Consider the following 22,918-nt stretch of genomic DNA (forward strand, 5'->3'; position numbering starts at 1 on the left):
CTAAATACCTTAATTCCTGTAGGTACAGCAATAATTATTGTTGCTGATGTAAAATATGCTCGTGTGTCAACATCCATTCCTACTGTAAATATATGATGTGCTCATACAATAAATCCTATTAGTCCAATTGATAGTATAGCATAAATTATACCTAATGTTCCAAATGATTCAATTTTTCCTCTTTCTTGACATACAATATGTGAAATAATTCCGAACCCCGGTAGAATTAGAGTATAAACTTCTGGGTGTCCAAAGAATCAAAATAGATGTTGATATAGAATTGGGTCACCCCCTCCTGCAGGGTCAAAGAATGATGTATTTAAATTTCGATCTGTTAATAATATAGTAATAGCTCCTGCTAAAACTGGAAGTGAAAGAAGGAGAACTAATGCTGCAATAGCTACAGATCATACAAATAAAGGTGTTTGATCTAAAGTTATACTTTCTGATCGTATATTAATTGCTGTTGTAATGAAATTCACTGCACCAAGAATAGATGATACACCTGCTAAGTGCAGTGAAAAAATAGCTAGATCTACAGATGCACCCCCGTGTGCAATAGCTCCTGCTAGAGGAGGGTAAACTGTTCATCCTGTACCAGCACCATTATCTACTATAGAAGATGTAAGAAGAAGGGTTAGTGAAGGTGGTAGTAATCAAAAACTTATATTATTTATTCGTGGAAATGCTATATCTGGTGCACCAATTATTAGTGGAACAAGTCAATTACCAAATCCACCAATTATAATAGGTATTACTATAAAGAAAATTATTACGAATGCGTGAGCTGTAATAATAACATTATAAATCTGGTCATCCCCAATTAGAGATCCGGGTTGGCCAAGTTCAGCACGAATAAGTATTCTTATTGATGTTCCTACTATTCCTGCTCATGCTCCAAATATGAAGTATAAAGTACCAATGTCCTTATGGTTTGTTGAGAATAATCATTTTTGCGGTAAGATGGCTGAATTTTAGGTGGTAGACTGTAAATCTACTTATGAGATGTTTTCTCTCTTATCATATTTAGGTCTTATATTCAATTATGATTCTAGACTGCAATTCTAGAGGTGTAAAATTTTACTAAGGCCTAAAAGATTATTCTTTTAATTATAACTTTGAAGGTTATTAGTTTGATTAACTTAAGTCCTTAGTATAATGAAATTAAGGTTGATGTTGAAATCAATCCTATTGTTGAAATTATTACTGTTATAGGAAGAATGATTCTTGATTTTTGGGACTTTATCTTTATAAATCACGAATTTTCTGTGTATGATATAATTAGAGCTGAGAATCTAATATGTATATAGTAGTAGAGTGTAATTATAGTTAATACAACTATAATAGTTATAATAGTTGTTATATTGTTTTCTATTAATGATTGTATTACAATTCATATTGGTAAGAATCCAAGGAATGGTGGTAGTCCACCTAAAGATAATAAAGATAAGAATATTATGAATTTAATTTCGGTTTTTATATTTCTGGCTGAATAAATTTGATTTATGAAAAATAAATTTATTTGCTTAAATAATAAAACTATAATTAATCTTAATAGTGAGTAAATAATGAAGTATAATTCTCAGATGTTTTCTCTGACTGTTAATGATCTAATTATTCAACCTAGATGTCTGATTGATGAATATGCTAAAAGTTGTCGTAAGGATGTTTGATTTAAACCTCCTATTGCCCCAATAATAATTCTTAAGATAATAATTGTTCAAATAAAAGTTCTTAATTGAATACAATAAGATAAGACCATTATTGGGGCGATTTTTTGTCATGTTATTAATGTTAAACAATTATTTCATCTTGATGCTCCTATAACTTCTGGAAATCAGAAATGGAAAGGTGCAGCTCCAATCTTTAATAATAGTCTAGATCTAATTATTATTGATGGGATAAATTCTGTTTCCCATCCCATGGGATATTTTATTTGAATCAGCAAAATTGAAAATAATTATATTGTCGATGCTATTGCTTGGACAATAAAATATTTAATTGATGATTCATTTATTATTATATTTTTATTTCTTGTTAGGAGCGGAATAAATGAAAGTAAGTTGATCTCAAGTCCTATTCAAACCCCAAATCAGGAATTTGATGAAATGGACAGGATCGTTCCTATCATTAATGTTGATAGGAAGAGAAGTTTTGTAGAGTTGTTGGTCATTAAAAAGGAGAGGATTGATACCTCTATAAATGGGGTATGAACCCATTAGCTTGTTTAGCTTACCTTTTTACATTAAGGTGTATGATGCACGTTAGTTTTTGATACTAAAGGAGGTAGTTTAATTCTATCTTATGTAATTTTAATGAAGGTCATTTTATTTACTTTATTTACCCTATCAAGGTAACCCTTTAATCAGGCACTTCATTTATTTAATATATAAATCGAAAGTTTTTTTTGAAATTCTTTTATGTATTATTTTGTTTAATTAGGATTAATTTATCCTGCTCATTTTATTTTTTTATATATATATATATATAATAAATAATTTATATTAATATATTACATTTAATTGAAATTAAAGTATTATAAGTTCATCTTACCATTATCAATTGATTATTTTAATGCAATTATTTACCTAGGATTATAGCTACTTATGTTTTTAGCTTAAAATAGGTTATTATAATATAATATATATAATAATATGTAATTTAATATTTAATATTATTATAATTGGATATAATAAATAAAATTATTAATTTAAATATAAAATATTATAATTAATATAAATAATTATATTAATTATAATAATATAATTATGTAAATTATCTATAATTAGATTATTTAACTAATATATATGAAAGTTAACTTAATATAAAAAAGAATTCATGTTAATAACATATTATATTAAATTACATACTTGTATAAAATCTATTTATTATATTATTTAATCTTTCTTTATTTATTAGTGAAAAGAAAGATTAAATAAGAAAGAATATAATACATTTATTGCTATACATGTTCCATATTAATCTTTAATTATATATAATAGAGAAGTTGTTGTGGTCATACATAGGGGCGTTTCTTTTTTTTGGTTAATGTTTGTGGTTTTTTTCTTTTTTTTTCTTTAAATATTTGAATCTTTTATTTTTTCCTGAATTAATAGATTTAAAATTTTCTTAGTTTTTTATTTTTAAAAGTTTCATTCTTGCTTGTTTATTCACTTTTTCTTTGTATTATATGTAAGTTTTGTTAGACTAAATGTTCTTTTTGCAGTAATTTGATTTAATTATCAAGTGATTTTGGATTTAGCAATTGATTTAGTATCGGCATAATTCGTGCCAGCAGCCGCGGTTATACGATTGATACAAGTGAATATTATTGGTTAAAACAGTTGTTTATATTATTAGGGTTGAAATATAAATTTGTAAGGTGAAATGTTAAAATTTATTTGTGGCCCTTTTTATGAATCTGTGAAATTTAAATAATAAACTAGGATTAGATACCCTATTATTTTAAATGTTAATTATATTTACCAGGGTACTATTAGTTAAGGTCTTTAAACCCAAAGAATTTGGCGGTATCTCATTCCATTCAGAGGAACCTACCCCATGATTGATAATACACGATTTACTCTACTTAATTTATTTGTTTGTATATCTCCGTTATCAGAGAATCTTTTTAGAGTTATAATTCTCAAGATTTATAATTATAAAATATTTCAGGTCAAGGTGCAGCTTATAGTTAAGAGGAGGTGGGTTACAATAGATTTTTGTTTATAACGGATTTGATTGTGAAATACTGTTAATGAAGGTGGATTTGATAGTAATTTAATTTATTTAATTTAACTGATATTGGCTCTGAGATGTGTACACATCGCCCATCGCTCTCATTATTGATTATTCTATTTTATTTTAAAGTAGCTTCAATTTAGATGAGATAAGTCGTAACATAGTAGATGTACTGGAAAGTGTATCTAGGAAGAGTTTCAAGATATAACTTATTAGTAAAGTGTTTCATTTACACTGAAAATTTTTCTGTGCAAATCAGGATATCTTGATTATTTATTTTATTATATTTATTTTTTGTTTATTTAATTATTTAATATAAATAATTTTATTGTATTTTTGTCTTAGTATATTTTATAGAATTGATTTTTTAAATTATAGTTTATTGGTAATGTAAGTGTTTTATGAAATATTATTTTAAATTTTTTTAAGTAGATTTTATTTATTGTACCTTTTGTATCAGGGTTTATCAAAATTTTAGTATTTATTTTACTTGTCTCGATTTGGGTTGATTTATAAATAATTTATAGTTAATGTATCATAATTATTATTAAATTATTTATAGAAATGAGATGTTAATCGTTTCCCAAGATATCTAGTTTCTTAAGAAAAAATTTAATTTTTTAAAGTTATTTGTTTTTATTTAATTTTTTAAGTAAAAATATTAACTTATTTATTCTTTAAGGGATAAGCTTTGAAGTTAATAACCTATAATTTATTTTATAGAAATATAATAGTAAGCTTTAAACCAGCTATCTTTAAGATTACGTTTTAGTTCATTATTTTTTATTTTGATTTTATAAATATTTTAGGTTTTTTATTAAGATTATTAATTTAATTTTAAAATTTTTGTAATAATGATAGAATTAGTATATTTATTTGTATGAAATTTTTACCTTGTGAACTTATTATAAGGAACTAGGCAAAATTGATTTCCACCTGTTTATCAAAAACATGTCCTCTTGTTTATATTTTGAGGTCTGGCCTGCTCACTGAGCGTATTTTTAAAGAGCCGCGGTATTTTGACCGTGCAAAGGTAGCATAATCATTAGTCTCTTAATTAGTGGCTGGAATGAATGGCTTGACGAGAAATCAACTGTCTCTTAATAAATTTTTGAATTTAACTTTTGAGTCAAAAGGCTTAAATTCTTCTTTAGGACGAGAAGACCCTATAGAGCTTGACATTTTACTTTTATATAGTTTTTTGTTTGTCTTTCTATATTTAATGATGATGTTTTGTTGGGGTGACATGAAGAATAGATAAACTCTTCATTATTATATCATTTATTTATGTTTGTTATTTTGATCCATAATTTATGATCATAAGATTAAGTTACCTTAGGGATAACAGCGTAATTGTTTTTGAGAGCTCATATCGACAAAGCAGATTGCGACCTCGATGTTGGATTAAGAAAAATTTTGGGTGCAGGAGCCCAATGATTAGGTCTGTTCGACCTTTAAATTCTTACATGATCTGAGTTCAGACCGGCGTGAGCCAGGTCGGTTTCTATCCTAAGATTGTTAATCCATATTAGTACGAAAGGACCATATGGTTAAAATATTTTTTGTTATATTGATTAATATTAATTTATTTACTATTTTGACAGATTAATGTGTTGAATTTAGAATTCATTTATGTAGATTTTTTCTACAAATAGTATTGATACTTTATGATTTATTTATATTTATTTTGAATTTTCTTTTATTGGTTATTTGTGTTTTAATTAGTGTTGCCTTTTTAACTTTATTAGAGCGTAAGGTTGTAGGTTATATTCAGATTCGAAAGGGTCCAAATAAGGTAGGTTTTGTTGGAATTCCTCAGCCATTTAGAGATGCTATTAAGTTAATTTGTAAGGAGCAGCCAATTCCTATTATATCTAATTACCTACTTTATTATTTTTCCCCTGTTTTTAATTTAATGATTTCTTTAGCCGTTTGAGTAATTTTTCCTTATTTAACATATATGTGTTCTTTTCCTTATGGATTTTTATTTTTTTTTATGATGTACTAGATTAGGTGTTTATACTGTTATAATTGCTGGTTGATCTTCTAATTCAAATTATTCATTATTAGGTTCTCTTCGTTCTGTTGCTCAAACAATTTCTTATGAAGTTAGTTTAGCTTTAATTTTATTGTCTTTAATTATTTTAATTGGTAGTTTTAATATGTTTGATTTTATAAACTATCAGTTTTATTGTTGATTTATTATTATTTCTTTTCCTTTAGCTTTAGCTTGTTTTGCTTCTTGCTTAGCTAAACTAATCGTACTCCTTTTGATTTTGCTGAAGGGGAATCTGAGTTAGTTTCAGGATTTAATATTGAGTATGGTGCGGGTGGTTTTACTTTAATTTTTTTAGCTGAATATACTAGAATTGTCTTCATAAGAATGTTATTGGCTTTAATTTTTTTGGGCGGTGATTTTTATTCTTTTATATTTTTTATTAAGCTTGCTATTATATCTTTTGGTTTTATTTGGGTTCGTGGAACATTACCACGGTTCCGTTATGATAAATTAATGTACTTAGCTTGAAAAAGTTTTTTACCTTTATCTTTGAATTTTTTTATTTTCTTTGTTGGTTTAAAGATTTTATTTATCTCATTTGTTTAGTGAAATTTTTTGAGAAAAGTTAATAGAAGAGTTAAACTTCTAATTTTATGTTTTCAAAACATATGCCTTTCCTAAGCTAATTAACTTTATTCCTTAATTAATTTATCTCATGCGTTTGCGACATGGACATTAATTAAGAAATATGTGAAGTAAATAATTGTTAAGATTTGACCTGTTATAATATAAGGTTCTTCAACAGGTCGTTTACCAATTCACGTTAGTAAGCATACAACAACTACTATAGTTCAGAATAAAATTTGATTAATAGGGTAAAATTGAATGCCTCGGAATGGTGTTTTATTATAAAATGGTAAAATTATTAAGATTCCAATTGATAAAAATAATGCAATAACACCTCCTAACTTATTAGGGATAGATCGTAGAATTGCATATGCAAATAGGAAATATCATTCTGGTTGAATGTGAACTGGTGTTACTAATGGGTTGGCAGGTACAAAGTTATCTGGATCTCCTAATAGGTAAGGATTAATTAAACATAGTATAATTAATAATGATGTTATTATTACAAATGTAATAGAATCCTTAAAGGTAAAGTATGGATGGAATGGAATTTTTTCAATATCTCCATTTAGTCCAAGAGGATTATTAGATCCTGTTTGGTGAAGAAAAAATAAATGAATTGCTGCTATAGCAGCAATAATAAATGGTAATACAAAATGGAATGTGAAGAATCGATTTAATGTTGCATTATCAACAGCGAATCCTCCTCATACTCATTGGACTAAATCTGTTCCTAAGTATGGGATTGCTGATAATAAATTAGTAATTACTGTTGTACCTCAAAAAGATATTTGGCCTCAGGGTAAGACATATCCTATAAATGCAGTTGCTATAACTAAAAATAAAATCACTGTACCAATTATTCAGGTATGTATATATATATAAGATCCATAGTAAATTCCCCGTCCTACATGTAAGTAAATACAAATAAAAAATATAGATGCTCCATTTGCGTGTAAGGTTCGGATAATTCAACCATTATTTACGTCTCGGCAGATGTGTACTACACTACTGAATGCTATTTCAATATTCGATGTATAATGTATAGCTAAAAATAGTCCAGTTACGATTTGAATTACCAAACATAACCCTAATAGGGATCCAAAATTTCATCAAAATGAAATATTTGTTGGGGCAGGTAAGTCAATTAAAGAGTTATTAATAATTTTAATTAAAGGATGTCTTAATCGTAAGGGTTTATTCATTAGTAATTATCTTATTTTACGAATAGGTCCCTGATTAATATTGGTGATTTTAACAACTGCTAGTAGTGCTAAAAATAAATAAATTATTATTATTATAGTAATAATGAATGTTGGTCTATTATAAAATTTTTCTAAAGATATTGTTATTTCTTGATAATTGATTGAATTATCAATATTTATAGTTTCGGTGTTTTTGAAAAAGTCTATAAATATAGATATATCTAGAATAAATAATATTAATATGATAAATACTCACATTATTAATGTAATAATTATAGTGATTGATTTAGGCTGAAATATTTCGTTTGATGCAATTCTTGTAATGTAAATAAATAATACTAGTATACCACCAAGAAATGTTAAAAATAAAATATATGATAATCAATATCTGTCTATTATTGTTCCTGTTATTAATCCAACTAGGAAGGTTTGAAGGATAATAAAAAGCATTATTGATATTGGGTGTCTTAATTTAATAAAATTAATATTTATTACATTTGATAATGATATAATTATTATTTTGATCGTTTCAGGGGTTAGTTTATTTAAAATACCGGTTTTGGGGACCGATGATGGAAGCTTTTCCACCTCTGAAGTTTTAAAAGTGGGTGCTGGACTTATTTCCGGTTTACAAGACCGGCGTTTTTTTTAAACTATTAAAACTAATGTTTATATTCTCTATTTTTACTTCTTTATTGATTTATTTTGCTGGTGTTTATGTTTTTTCTTCTAAACGTAAACATTTATTAATGGTTCTTTTGAGATTAGAATATATTGTTCTTTCTTTATTTATGTTAGTTATTGTTTTTCTTATTGAGTTTGATTATGATTATTTTTTTCCTGTTATTTTTTTAGTTTTTTCTGTTAGTGAGGGTGCTTTAGGTCTTTCTATTTTAGTTTCAATAATTCGTTCTCATGGTAATGATTTTTTAAATTCTTTTGGTTTATCTTTATGTTAAAGTATTTATTTATAACTATTTTTTTGATCCCTCTTTGTTTATTAAATAATTGTTGATGGTTGGTTCATTCTTTAATGTTTCTGTCGGGTTTTGTTTTTATAATTTGTGTTTATTCATATGCTGATTTGAATATAATTAGATATTATTTTGGTATTGATTATTATTCTTTTAGTTTAATTTTACTTAGTTTTTGGATTTGTTCTTTAATAATCACTGCTAGAGGTTCAGTTTATTTAAGTTCATATCATTCTAATTTTTTTGTTTTTAAAGTTTTGATTTTAATAATTATGCTTTATTGTTCATTTGCTAGATTAAGTCTTCTTTCTTTTTATATTTTTTTTGAGGCTAGATTAGTTCCTACTTTACTTTTAATTTTGGGTTGGGGTTATCAACCTGAGCGTTTGCAGGCTGGTGTTTATTTAATTTTTTATACTTTGGTTGCTAGATTACCTTTATTATTAGTTTTATTTAAGGTTTATGATTTTTCTAATACTTTATATTTTCCTTTATTGGTTGATTTTGGTTCTTATTATTTTATGTTTTATGTATTTATAATTTTGGCTTTTTTAGTTGAGATACCTATGTTTTTGGTTCATTTATGACTTCCTAAGGCTCATGTAAAGGCCCCTATTTCAGGTAGAATAATTCTTGCTGGTGTTTTATTAAAGTTAGGTGGTTATGGTATTTTTCGTGTTATAAAGGTTATTTCTTATTTGGGTTTAAAGTTTAATTATTTTTGATTGTCTTTAGGTTTATCTGGGGGTGTTATTGTAAGATTTATTTGTTTTCGTCAGGTTGATTTAAAGTCTTTAATTGCATATTCTTCTGTTGCTCATATAAGAATGGTTATTGGTGGATTGATGACTATGAATTGATGAGGTTGTGTAGGTTCTCTTTCTCTAATGGTTGGTCATGGTTTATGTTCTTCTGGTTTATTTTGTTTATCTAATATTATTTATGAACGTTTAGGTAGACAAAGATTATTAATTAACAAGGGTATAATTAATTTGATGCCAAGAATGGCTTTATGATGATTTCTTTTAAGATCATCAAATATGGCTGCTCCTCCTTCTTTAAATTTGGTAGGTGAAATTAGATTATTAAATAGAATTATATCTTGATCTTCTTTTAGATTCTTTGCTTTGATTTTTTTATCTTTTTTTAGAGCTCTTTATACTTTGTATATATATTCTTATTCTCAGCATGGGAATTATTATTCTGGTGTTTATACTTGTTCTCTTGGTTATTTTCGTGAATATCATCTTTTACTTTTACATTGATTGCCTTTAAATATTCTCTGTTTAAAGGGTGAATATTTCTTTGTTTAGTTTGCTTAAGTATTTTAATTAAAAATATTGTTTTGTGGAATCAATGATATGAAGTGTTTCATCTTAGGCCGTGAATTTATTTTCTATTTGTTCTTTGAGTTTTTTTTCTTTGTTTATTTCGAGAACTATAATTTTTATTTTAGGTATTTATTATTTAATAATTGATTATAGAGTTTTTGTTGAGTGAGAGCTTTTCAATTTAAATGGTTCTATAGTTGTTATAACTTTAATTTTGGATTGAATATCTCTTATTTTTATATCTTTTGTTATATATATTTCTTCTTTGGTTATTTATTATAGAGAGGATTATATATCTGGTGAAAAGAATATAAATCGTTTTATTATTATTGTTTTAATATTTATTCTTTCTATAGGTTTTTTAATTATTAGTCCTAATTTAATTAGAATTTTATTAGGTTGAGATGGTTTAGGTTTAGTTTCTTATTGTTTAGTTATTTATTATCAAAATGTAAAATCTTATAGTGCTGGTATATTAACTGCACTTTCTAATCGTATTGGTGATGTTGCTATTTTAATTTCTATTGCATGAATGTTAAATTTTGGTGGTTGAAATTATATTTATTATTATGATTTTATTTCTAATTCTTTTGAAATAAAGCTCATTACTATATTAATTGTTTTAGCAGCTATAACTAAGAGAGCTCAGATTCCTTTCTCTTCATGACTTCCTGCTGCTATAGCAGCTCCTACTCCTGTTTCTGCTTTAGTTCATTCTTCTACTCTTGTTACTGCTGGTGTTTATTTATTAATTCGTTTTAGACCAATATTGGATACTTATAATTGTGGTTGATTTTTACTTTTAATTGGTTGTATAACTATATTTATGGCTGGATTGGGCGCTAATTTTGAGTTTGATTTAAAGAAGATTATTGCTCTTTCTACTTTAAGACAACTTGGTTTAATAATAAGAATTTTGGCTATAGGTTATCCAAAGCTTGCATTTTTTCATTTATTGCCTCATGCTTTATTTAAGGCATTATTATTTATATGTGCAGGTTCAATAATTCATAATTTGAAGGATTCTCAGGATATTCGTTTTATAGGATCAATTGTTAATTTCATACCTTTAACTTCAGTTTGTTTTAATGTTTCTAGTTTATCTTTGTGTGGAATACCTTTTTTAGCGGGATTTTATTCAAAGGATTTAATTCTTGAGATGGTTTGTTTAAGATGAATTAATTGTTTAATTTTTTTCTTTATTTTTTTTCTACTGGTTTAACTGCTTCTTATTCTTTTAGTTTGTTTTATTATTCAATATCTGGTGATAATAATTTTTATTCTAGATTTTCTTTTGATGATAAGGGTTATTATATTTCATTTGGAATAATTGGTCTATTGTTTGTTGCTGTTTTTGGTGGTAGTCTTTTATCTTGATTAATTTTTCCTATTCCTCATGTGATTGCTTTACCTTATTATTTAAAGTTTTTAACTATTACAGTTGTTATTTTAGGTGCATATTTAGGTTATCTTATTTCTAATTTCGATTTTTCTCACAATTTATTTTCTTTAAGTATACTTTCTTTTGTTAGATTTGCTGGTTCTATATGATTTATACCTTTTCTTTCAACTAAGTTTATTAGATATATTCCTTTAAAAATAGGTTATTATTCATCTAAGTCATTTGATTATGGTTGAGGTGAATTACTTGGTGGTCAAGGTTTATATAGATTATTTATTTATTTAATTGGTTATATTCAAGGTTGATATGATTCTAATTTCAAGATTTATCTTTTAACTTTTATTTTTTGAATATTTATTTTGGTAATATTGTTTTTCGTTTACTTAAATAGCTTATAATTAGAGCGTGACACTGAAGATGTTAAGGAAGTATTTTTACTTTTAAGTATTTATAAATATAGATATATTATTTTTACAGTGAAAATGTAATGTTTTATTTAAACTATATAAATTTTAGAAATGTTAACGGAGTTTAACCGCTAATATAAAAAGTTAGCAGCTTTCATATTGGCTTTACATTTCCTTAATTGGAACTATTATAGTTCAATTATATTATTAACAGTAATACGCCTCTTTTTGGCTTCAATTAATAAGAATAAGGGTAGTACATACCAATCTTCCAGGTCGAAACTGACTGCAATATTTCGCTTCTTATTCTATTTAAGGTTGATTGATAATATCAATACTTTTTGAATGCAACCCAAATGTTATATTTAACTACAACCCTTTATTCTGCTCATTGTAATGCTCCTTGGTTTCATTCATGGTATAGTCCTCCTAATAGAACTAGAATAAAAAATATTGTTGATACTGTTCAGATTATAATGTCTGAAGTTTTAAAAATAATTACAATTGGTAGAATTAGTGCAATTTCTACATCAAAAATTAAAAAGATTACTGCGATTAGGAAGAATCGTATTGAGAATGGTATTCGTGCTGATCTTTTTGGATCAAACCCACATTCAAATGGTGATCTTTTTTCTCGATCATTAATTAATTTTTTTGATAGTGTTGTTGCCAGGATTATAACAATTATTGGAATAATAAATCTAATGAAAACTCTTGTTGATAGAATTAGAATTGTTTTTCTTGATTTATATCAAGCTTTCTGATTGGAAGTCAAATGTACTATTTATACTAGAAAAACAATTATCTACCTCATCAATAAATAGAGATATATAAGAATAATCATACTACGTCTACGAAGTGTCAGTATCATGCTGCTGCTTCAAATCCAAAGTGATGTCTTGGTGAAAATTGATTTATTGAGTGTCGAAGTAGACATGTTGATAAAAAGATTGTTCCAATAATTACGTGTAAACCATGGAATCCTGTTGCAACAAAGAATGTTGATCCATAAACTGCATCTGCAATGGTAAAAGGTGCTTCTCAATATTCATATGCTTGAAGTATTGTAAAGTATAGTCCTAATAACACTGTGAAGAATAATCCTTGTAGTGCTTGAGTATGATTAGATTCCATTAAACTATGATGTGCTCATGTTACTGTTACTCCTGATGCTAAAAGAATAGCTGTATTAAGTAATGGAATTTGTATAGGGTTAAAGGGTTGAATTCCTATTGGAGGTCATAGTATTCCTAGTTCAATTGTTGGTGCTAATCTTCTTCTAAAGAATGCTCAAAAAAAAGAAACGAAAAATAATACCTCTGATGCAATAAATAAAATTATTCCTCATCGTAATCCAATTGATACAAATCCTGTATGTAATCCTTGATATGTTCCTTCTCGTACTACATCTCGTCATCATTGAATTATAGTTAGTAGGGTAATTCCAAATCCAATTATGAATAAGTTAATATTAAATAGGTGGAATCATTTTGCTAGTCCTGATACTAGGACTATTGCTCCAATTGCTCCTGTTAATGGTCAAGGTCTATAGTCTACTAAGTGGAATGGGTGGTTTGAGTGAGTTGTTAACATAGGTTTAATATACTTCTCTAGAATATAGAGTTCTTAGAATTGAGAAAACATAGGCTTGAATTATTGCTACTGCTGATTCTAGAATTAATAGAAGTATTTGTCCAATAATTAGTAATGAGATTAAGTTTATTGCTATAGATGGTCCTGTGTTTCCTAATAAGGTTAATAATAAGTGTACCTGCAATTATATTTGCTGCCAACCGTACTGCTAATGTACCTGGTCGAATAACATTACTAATTGTTTCAATTAGTACTATAAATGATATTAATGCAGGCGGTGTACCTTGTGGTACAAGGTGTGTAAATATATGATTAGTATGGTTAATTCATCCAAATAATATAAATCTTAGCCATATAGGTAGGGCAATTGCAAATGTTAATGCTAAATGTCTTGTTCTAGTAAAAATATAAGGGAATAATCCTATGAAATTGTTAAATAATATTATAATAAAAATTGAGATGAAAATGAATGTTGTTCCATTAAATGATTTTGGTCCAAGAAGTGTTTTAAATTCATTATGTAAGGTTAAATTTAGTTTATTTCAGATAATGTTAATTCGTGATGGTGTAAGTCAAAATAGTGATGGGATTAATAATAGTCCTAGAAATGTTCTAGTTCAATTTAATGATAAATTAAAGATGTTAGTTGATGGGTCAAATGTTGAGAATAGATTTGTTATCATTTTCAATTTTAATTTTTATTTCAATTATTCCTTTTTCTGCTCTTTTAATAAGGTTAGGTTTAAATGAGAAGAAGTTTATTTGATTAAACAAGATTAATGTAGCTGAAAATATAATGAATAGTGAGAATCATATAAGAGGGGATATTTGAGGGATTTGGATATAATTTCCCCATCAGAAGTAGTCGTTAATTTACTATTATTTGGTTTAAGAGACCATTACTTACTTTCAGTCATCTGATGAATTTCAAGGTGTACTAATTTTTTTTAGTTACTTTAGATTGACACTCTAATGTTATTTATTTTAACTAACTCCTTAAATTATCTTAGATAATCACTTAATAAATAAATTTACTGAAGTTCTTTCAATTACAATTGGTATAAATCTGTGGTTTGCTCCACAGATTTCTGAGCATTGTCCAAAGAATAATCCAGGTCGATTTATTGTGAATGTTCCTTGATTTAACCGACCTGGCGTTGCATCAATTTTAACCCCTAATGCAGGAACTGCTCATGAGTGTAGAACATCTGATGCTCTTGTTAATACTCGTACTTCTGTATTTATTGGTAGGATTGTTCGGTTATCTACATCTAGTAGTCGGAATCCATCATTTTCTAGGTCTTGTTTTGGTGTTATATAAGTGTCACATTCTACGTCTATGAAGTCTGATATTCATATCTTCAACATCATTGTCGTCCAATGGTTTTAATTGTAATTATTGCATCTACTGAATCATCAAGTAAATATAATAGTCGTAATGATGGAAGGGCAATAAAAATTAATGTAATTGCTGGTAAAGCTGTTCAGATTGTTTCAATTAAATGTCCAAGAAGTATATTACGGTTAGTATAGGCAATAAATAATATATAACTTAGGGCATAACCTACAATTACTGTAATTAATAATAATACGACCATAGTATGATCATGAAAGAATGATAATTGCTCCATTAATGGTGAAGCTCCATCTTGAAGAGATAAATTTGATCATGTTGCCATTAATAAATATTTTCTAATAAAAGGTCAAACCTTTATTTGTAGAGCTTAAATCTACTGCACTAATCTGCCATATTAGAATCTAGAGATTAATGGTAATTCTGAGTAACTATGTTCTGCAGGAGGGTTATTTTGTAGTCATTCTGTTGATCTTCTTATGTTAGCTCTAAATATAATTGCTCGGTTTGTAATCATTCTTTCTCATATAATTACAATGAGTATAATGATTCCTACAATAGAAATTGTAGACCCAATTCTTGATACTACGTTTCATGATGTATATGCGTCTGGGTAGTCAGAGTATCGTCGAGGTATTCCTGCTAATCCTAGGAAGTGTTGAGGAAAGAATGTTAAATTTACTCCAATGAATATAATTGTAAATTGGATTTTTAATCATGTATTATTTATAGTTAATCCTGTAAATAGTGGATATCATTGAATGACACCTCCTATAATTGCAAATACTGCTCCTATAGATAATACATAATGAAAGTGGGCTACAACATAATATGTATCATGTAATACAATATCAAGTGATGAATTTGCTAATACTAATCCTGTTAATCCACCAATTGTAAATAGGAAAATAAATCCTAGAGCTCATAATAATGGTGGATTGAACTTGAATTTAGTTCCATATAATGTAGCTAATCATCTAAATACCTTAATTCCTGTAGGTACAGCAATAATTATTGTTGCTGATGTAAAATATGCTCGTGTGTCAACATCCATTCCTACTGTAAATATATGATGTGCTCATACAATAAATCCTATTAGTCCAATTGATAGTATAGCATAAATTATACCTAATGTTCCAAATGATTCAATTTTTCCTCTTTCTTGACATACAATATGTGAAATAATTCCGAACCCCGGTAGAATTAAAATATAAACTTCTGGGTGTCCAAAGAATCAAAATAGATGTTGATATAGAATTGGGTCACCCCCTCCTGCAGGGTCAAAGAATGATGTATTTAAATTTCGATCTGTTAATAATATAGTAATAGCTCCTGCTAAAACTGGAAGTGAAAGAAGGAGAAGTAATGCTGTAATAGCTACAGATCATACAAATAAAGGTGTTTGATCTAAAGTTATACTTTCTGATCGTATATTAATTGCTGTTGTAATGAAATTCACTGCACCAAGAATAGATGATACACCTGCTAAGTGCAGTGAAAAAATAGCTAGATCTACAGATGCACCCCCGTGTGCAATAGCTCCTGCTAGAGGAGGGTAAACTGTTCATCCTGTACCAGCACCATTATCTACTATAGAAGATGTAAGAAGAAGGGTTAGTGAAGGTGGTAGTAATCAAAAACTTATATTATTTATTCGTGGAAATGCTATATCTGGTGCACCAATTATTAGTGGAACAAGTCAATTACCAAATCCACCAATTATAATAGGTATTACTATAAAGAAAATTATTACGAATGCGTGAGCTGTAATAATAACATTATAAATCTGGTCATCCCCAATTAGAGATCCGGGTTGGCCAAGTTCAGCACGAATAAGTATTCTTATTGATGTTCCTACTATTCCTGCTCATGCTCCAAATATGAAGTATAAAGTACCAATGTCCTTATGGTTTGTTGAGAATAATCATTTTTGCGGTAAGATGGCTGAATTTTAGGTGGTAGACTGTAAATCTACTTATGAGATGTTTTCTCTCTTATCATATTTAGGTCTTATATTCAATTATGATTCTAGACTGCAATTCTAGAGGTGTAAAATTTTACTAAGGCCTAAAAGATTATTCTTTTAATTATAACTTTGAAGGTTATTAGTTTGATTAACTTAAGTCCTTAGTATAATGAAATTAAGGTTGATGTTGAAATCAATCCTATTGTTGAAATTATTACTGTTATAGGAAGAATGATTCTTGATTTTTGGGACTTTATCTTTATAGATCACGAATTTTCTGTGTATGATATAATTAGAGCTGAGAATCTAATACGTATATAGTAGTAGAGTGTAATTGTAGTTAATACAACTATAATAGTTATAATAGTTGTTATATTGTTTTCTATTAATGATTGTATTACAATTCATTTTGGTAAGAATCCAAGGAATGGTGGTAGTCCACCTAAAGATAATAAAGATAAGAATATTATGAATTTAATTTCGGTTTTTATATTTCTGGCTTAATAAATTTGATTTATGAAAAATAAATTTATTTGCTTAAATAATAAAACTATAATTAATCTTAATAGTGAGTAAATAATGAAGTATAGTTCTCAGATGTTTTCTCTGACTGTTAATGATCTAATTATTCAACCTAGATGTCTGATTGATGAATATGCTAAAAGTTGTCGTAAGGATGTTTGATTTAAACCTCCTATTGCCCCAATAATAATTCTTAAGATAATAATTGTTCAAATAAAAGTTCTTAATTGAATACAATAAGATAAGACCATTATTGGGGCGATTTTTTGTCATGTTATTAATGTTAAACAATTATTTCATCTTGATGCTCCTATAACTTCTGGAAATCAGAAATGGAAAGGTGCAGCTCCAATCTTTAATAATAGTCTAGATCTAATTATTATTGATGGGATAAATTCTGTTTCCCATCCCATGGGATATTTTATTTGAATCAGCAAAATTGAAAATAATAATATTGTCGATGCTATTGCTTGGACAATAAAATATTTAATTGATGATTCATTTATTATTATATTTTTATTTCTTGTTAGGAGCGGAATAAATGAAAGTAAGTTGATCTCAAGTCCTATTCAAACCCCAAATCAGGAATTTGATGAAATGGACAGGATCGTTCCTATCATTAATGTTGATAGGAAGAGAAGTTTTGTAGAGTTGTTGGTCATTAAAAAGGTGAGGATTGATACCTCTATAAATGGGGTATGAACCCATTAGCTAGTTTAGCTTACCTTTTTACATTAAGGTGTATGATGCACGTTAGTTTTTGATACTAAAAGAGGTAGTTTAATTCTATCTTATGTAATTTTAATGAAGGTAATTTTATTTACTTTATTTACCCTATCAAGGTAACCCTTTAATCAGGCACTTCATTTATTTAATATATAAATCGAAAGTTTTTTTTGAAATTCGTTTATGTATTATTTTGTTTAATTAGGATTAATTTATCCTGCTCATTTTATTTTTTTATATATATATATATATAATAAATAATTTATATTAATATATTACATTTAATTGAAATTAAAGTATTATAAGTTCATCTTACAGTTATCAATTGATTATTTTAATGCAATTATTTACCTAGGATTATAGCTACTTATGTTTTTAGCTTAAAATAGGTTATTATAATATAATATATATAGTAATATGTAATTTAATATTTAATATTATTACAATTGGATATAGTAAATAAAATTATTAATTTAAATATAAAATATTATAATTAATATAAATAATTATATTAATTATAATAATATAATTATGTAAATTATCTATAATTAGATTATTTAACTAATATATATGAAAGTTAATTTAATATAAAAAAGAATTCATATTAATAACTTATTATATTAAATTACATAATTGTATAAAATATATTTATTATATTATTTAATCTTTCTTTATTTATTAGTGAAAAGAAAGATTAAATAAGAAAGAATATAATACATTTATTGCTATACATGTTCCATATTAATCTTTAATTATATATAATAGAGAAGTTGTTGTGGTCATACATAGGGGCGTTTCTTTTTTTTTGTTTGTGGTTTTTTTCTTTTTTTTTCTTTAAATATTTGAATCTTTTATTTTTTCCTGAATTAATAGATTTAAAATTTTCTTACTTTTTTTTTTTAAAAGTTTTATTCTTGCTTGTTTATTCACTTTTTCTTTGTATTATATGTAAGTTTTGTTAGACTAAATGTTCTTTTTGCAGTAATTTGATTTAATTATCAAGTGATTTTGGATTTAGCAATTGATTTAGTATCGGCATAATTCGTGCCAGCAGCCGCGGTTATACGATTGATAAAAGTGAATATTGTTGGTTAAAACAGTTGTTTATATTATTAGGGTTGAAATATAAATTTGTAAGGTGAAATGTTAAAATTTATTTGTGGCCCTTTTTATGAATCTGTGAAATTTAAATAATAAACTAGGATTAGATACCCTATTATTTTAAATGTTAATTATATTTACCAGGGTACTATTAGTTAAGGTCTTTAAACCCAAAGAATTTGGCGGTATCTCATTCCATTCAGAGGAACCTACCCCATGATTGATAATACACGATTTACTCTACTTAATTTATTTGTTTGTATATCTCCGTTATCAGAGAATCTTTTTAGAGTTATAATTCTCAAGATTTATAATTATAAAATATTTCAGGTCAAGGTGCAGCTTATAGTTAAGAGGAGGTGGGTTACAATAGATTTTTGTTTATAACGGATTTGATAGTGAAATACTGTTAATGAAGGTGGATTTGATAGTAATTTAATTTATTTAATTTAACTGATATTGGCTCTGAGATGTGTACACATCGCCCGTCACTCTCATTATTGATTATTCTATTTTATTTTAAAGTAGCTTCAATTTAGACGAGATAAGTCGTAACATAGTAGATGTACTGGAAAATGTATCTAGGAAGAGTTTCAAGATATAACTTATTAGTAAAGTGTTTCATTTACACTGAAAATTTTGCTGTGCAAATCAGGATATCTTGATTATTTATTTTATTATATTTATTTTTTGTTTATTTAATTATTTAATATAAATAATTTTATTGTATTTTTGTCTTAGTATATTTTATAGAATTGATTTTTTAAATTATAGTTTATTGGTAATGTAAGTGTTTTATGAAATATTATTTTACATTTTTTTAAGTAGATTTTATTTATTGTACCTTTTGTATCAGGGTTTATCAAAATTTTAGTATTTATTTTACTTGTCTCGATTTGGGTTGATTTATAAATAAGTTATAGTTAATGTATCATAATTATTATTAAATTATTTATAGAAATGAGATGTTAATCGTTTCCCAAGATATCTAGTTTCTTAAGAAAAAATTTAATTTTTTAAAGTTATTTGTTTTTATTTAATTTTTTAAGTAAAAATATTAACTTATTTATTCTTTAAGGGATAAGCTTTGAAGTTAATAACCTATAATTTATTTTATAGAAATATAATAGTAAGCTTTAAACCAGCTATCTTTAAGATTACGTTTTAGTTCATTATTTTTTATTTTGTTTTATAAATATTTTAGGTTTTTTATTAAGATTATTAATTTAATTTTAAAATTTTTGTAATAATGATAGAATTAGTATATTTATTTGTATGAAATTTTTACCTTGTGAACTTATTATAAGGAACTAGGCAAAATTGATTTCCGCCTGTTTATCAAAAACATGTCCTCTTGTTTATATTTTGAGGTCTGGCCTGCTCACTGAGCGTATTTTTAAAGAGCCGCGGTATTTTGACCGTGCAAAGGTAGCATAATCATTAGTCTCTTAATTAGTGGCTGGAATGAATGGCTTGACGAGAAATCAACTGTCTCTTAATAAATTTTTGAATTTAACTTTTGAGTCAAAAGGCTTAAATTCTTCTTTAGGACGAGAAGACCCTATAGAGCTTGACATTTTACTTTTATATAGTTTTTTGTTTGTCTTTCTATATTTAATGATGATGTTTTGTTGGGGTGACATGAAGAATAGATAAACTCTTCATTATTATATCATTTATTTATGTTTGTTATTTTGATCCATAATTTATGATCATAAGATTAAGTTACCTTAGGGATAACAGCGTAATTGTTTTTGAGAGCTCATATCGACAAAGCAGATTGCGACCTCGATGTTGGATTAAGAAAAATTTTGGGTGCAGGAGCCCAATGATTAGGTCTGTTCGACCTTTAAATTCTTACATGATCTGAGTTCAGACCGGCGTGAGCCAGGTCGGTTTCTATCCTAAGATTGTTAATCCATATTAGTACGAAAGGACCATATGGTTAAAATATTTTTTGTTATATTGATTAATATTAATTTATTTACTATTTTGACAGATTAATGTGTTGAATTTAGAATTCATTTATGTAGATTTTTTCTACAAATAGTATTGACACTTTATGATTTATTTATATTTATTTTGAATTTTCTTTTATTGGTTATTTGTGTTTTAATTAGTGTTGCCTTTTTAACTTTATTAGAGCGTAAGGTTGTAGGTTATATTCAGATTCGAAAGGGTCCAAATAAGGTAGGTTTTGTTGGAATTCCTCAGCCATTTAGAGATGCTATTAAGTTAATTTGTAAGGAGCAGCCAATTCCTATTATATCTAATTACCTACTTTATTATTTTTCCCCTGTTTTTAATTTAATGATTTCTTTAGCCGTTTGAGTAATTTTTCCTTATTTAACTTATATGTGTTCTTTTTCTTATGGATTTTTATTTTTTTTATGTTGTACTAGATTAGGTGTTTATACTGTTATAATTGCTGGTTGATCTTCTAATTCAAATTATTCAATATTAGGTTCTCTTCGTTCTGTTGCTCAAACAATTTCTTATGAAGTTAGTTTAGCTTTAATTTTATTGTCTTTAATTATTTTAATTGGTAGTTTTAATATGTTTGATTTTATAAACTATCAGCTTTATTGTTGATTTATTATTATTTCTTTTCCTTTAGCTTTAGCTTGTTTTGCTTCTTGCTTAGCTGAAACTAATCGTACTCCTTTTGATTTTGCTGAAGGGGAATCTGAGTTAGTTTCAGGATTTAATATTGAGTATGGTGCGGGTGGTTTTACTTTAATTTTTTTAGCTGAATATACTAGAATTGTCTTCATAAGAATGTTATTGGCTTTAATTTTTTTGGGCGGTGATTTTTATTCTTTTATTTTTTTTATTAAGCTTGCTATTATATCTTTTGGTTTTATTTGGGTTCGTGGAACATTACCATGGTTCCATTATGATAAATTAATGTACTTAGCTTGAAAAAGTTTTTTACCTTTATCTTTGAATTTTTTTATTTTCTTTGTTGGTTTAAAGATTTTATTTATCTCATTTGTTTAGTGAAATTTTTTGAGAAAAGTTAATAGAAGAGTTAAACTTCTAATTTTATGTTTTCAAAACATATGCTTTTCCTAAGCTAATTAACTTTATTCCTTAATTAATTTATCTCATGCGTTTGCGACATGGACATTAATTAAGAAATATGTGAAGTAAATAATTGTTAAGATTTGACCTGTTATAATATAAGGTTCTTCAACAGGTCGTTTACCAATTCACATTAGTAAGCATACAACAACTACTATAATTCAGAATAAAATTTGATTAATAGGGTAAAATTGAATGCCTCGGAATGGTGTTTTATTATAAAATGGTAAAATTATTAAGATTCTAATTGATAAAAATAATGCAATAACACCTCCTAACTTATTAGGGATAGATCGTAGAATTGCATATGCAAATAGGAAATATCATTCTGGTTGAATGTGAACTGGTGTTACTAATGGGTTGGCAGGTACAAAGTTATCTGGATCTCCTAATAGGTAAGGATTAATTAAACATAGTATAATTAATAATGATGTTATTATTACAAATGTAATAGAATCCTTAAAGGTAAAGTATGGATGGAATGGAATTTTTTCAATATCTCCATTTAGTCCAAGAGGATTATTAGATCCTGTTTGGTGAAGAAAAAATAAATGAATTGCTGCTATAGCAGCAATAATAAATGGTAATACAAAATGGAATGTGAAGAATCGATTTAATGTTGCATTATCAACAGCGAATCCTCCTCATACTCATTGGACTAAATCTGTTCCTAAGTATGGGATTGCTGATAATAAATTAGTAATTACTGTTGCACCTCAAAAAGATATTTGGCCTCAGGGTAAGACATATCCTATAAATGCAGTTGCTATAACTAAAAATAAAATCACTGTACCAATTATTCAGGTATGTATATATATATAAGATCCATAGTAAATTCCCCGTCCTACATGTAAGTAAATACAAATAAAAAATATAGATGCTCCAT

General features: G+C 26.6%; 2 long non-coding RNA genes across 3 annotated transcripts in view; one reads left to right on the forward strand and one right to left on the reverse strand.

Annotated features, from left to right (window-relative positions):
* LOC126313971 (uncharacterized) overlaps positions 1-20,375 on the forward strand; it is a 112,797-nt gene extending 92,422 nt beyond the window's left edge. For both annotated transcript variants that reach the window (XR_007555563.1, XR_007555564.1), the window contains exon 2: positions 20,153-20,375. This is a non-coding gene — a long non-coding RNA (uncharacterized LOC126313971). The remainder of the gene's footprint in view (positions 1-20,152) is intronic.
* LOC126313975 (uncharacterized) overlaps positions 1-22,918 on the reverse strand; it is a 63,482-nt gene that overhangs the window by 34,362 nt on the left and 6,202 nt on the right. The window lies entirely within an intron of this gene.

Source organism: Schistocerca gregaria, unplaced genomic scaffold, assembly GCF_023897955.1.
Source record: "Schistocerca gregaria isolate iqSchGreg1 unplaced genomic scaffold, iqSchGreg1.2 ptg000515l, whole genome shotgun sequence".
In the NCBI taxonomy this organism is placed as follows: domain Eukaryota; kingdom Metazoa; phylum Arthropoda; class Insecta; order Orthoptera; family Acrididae; genus Schistocerca; species Schistocerca gregaria.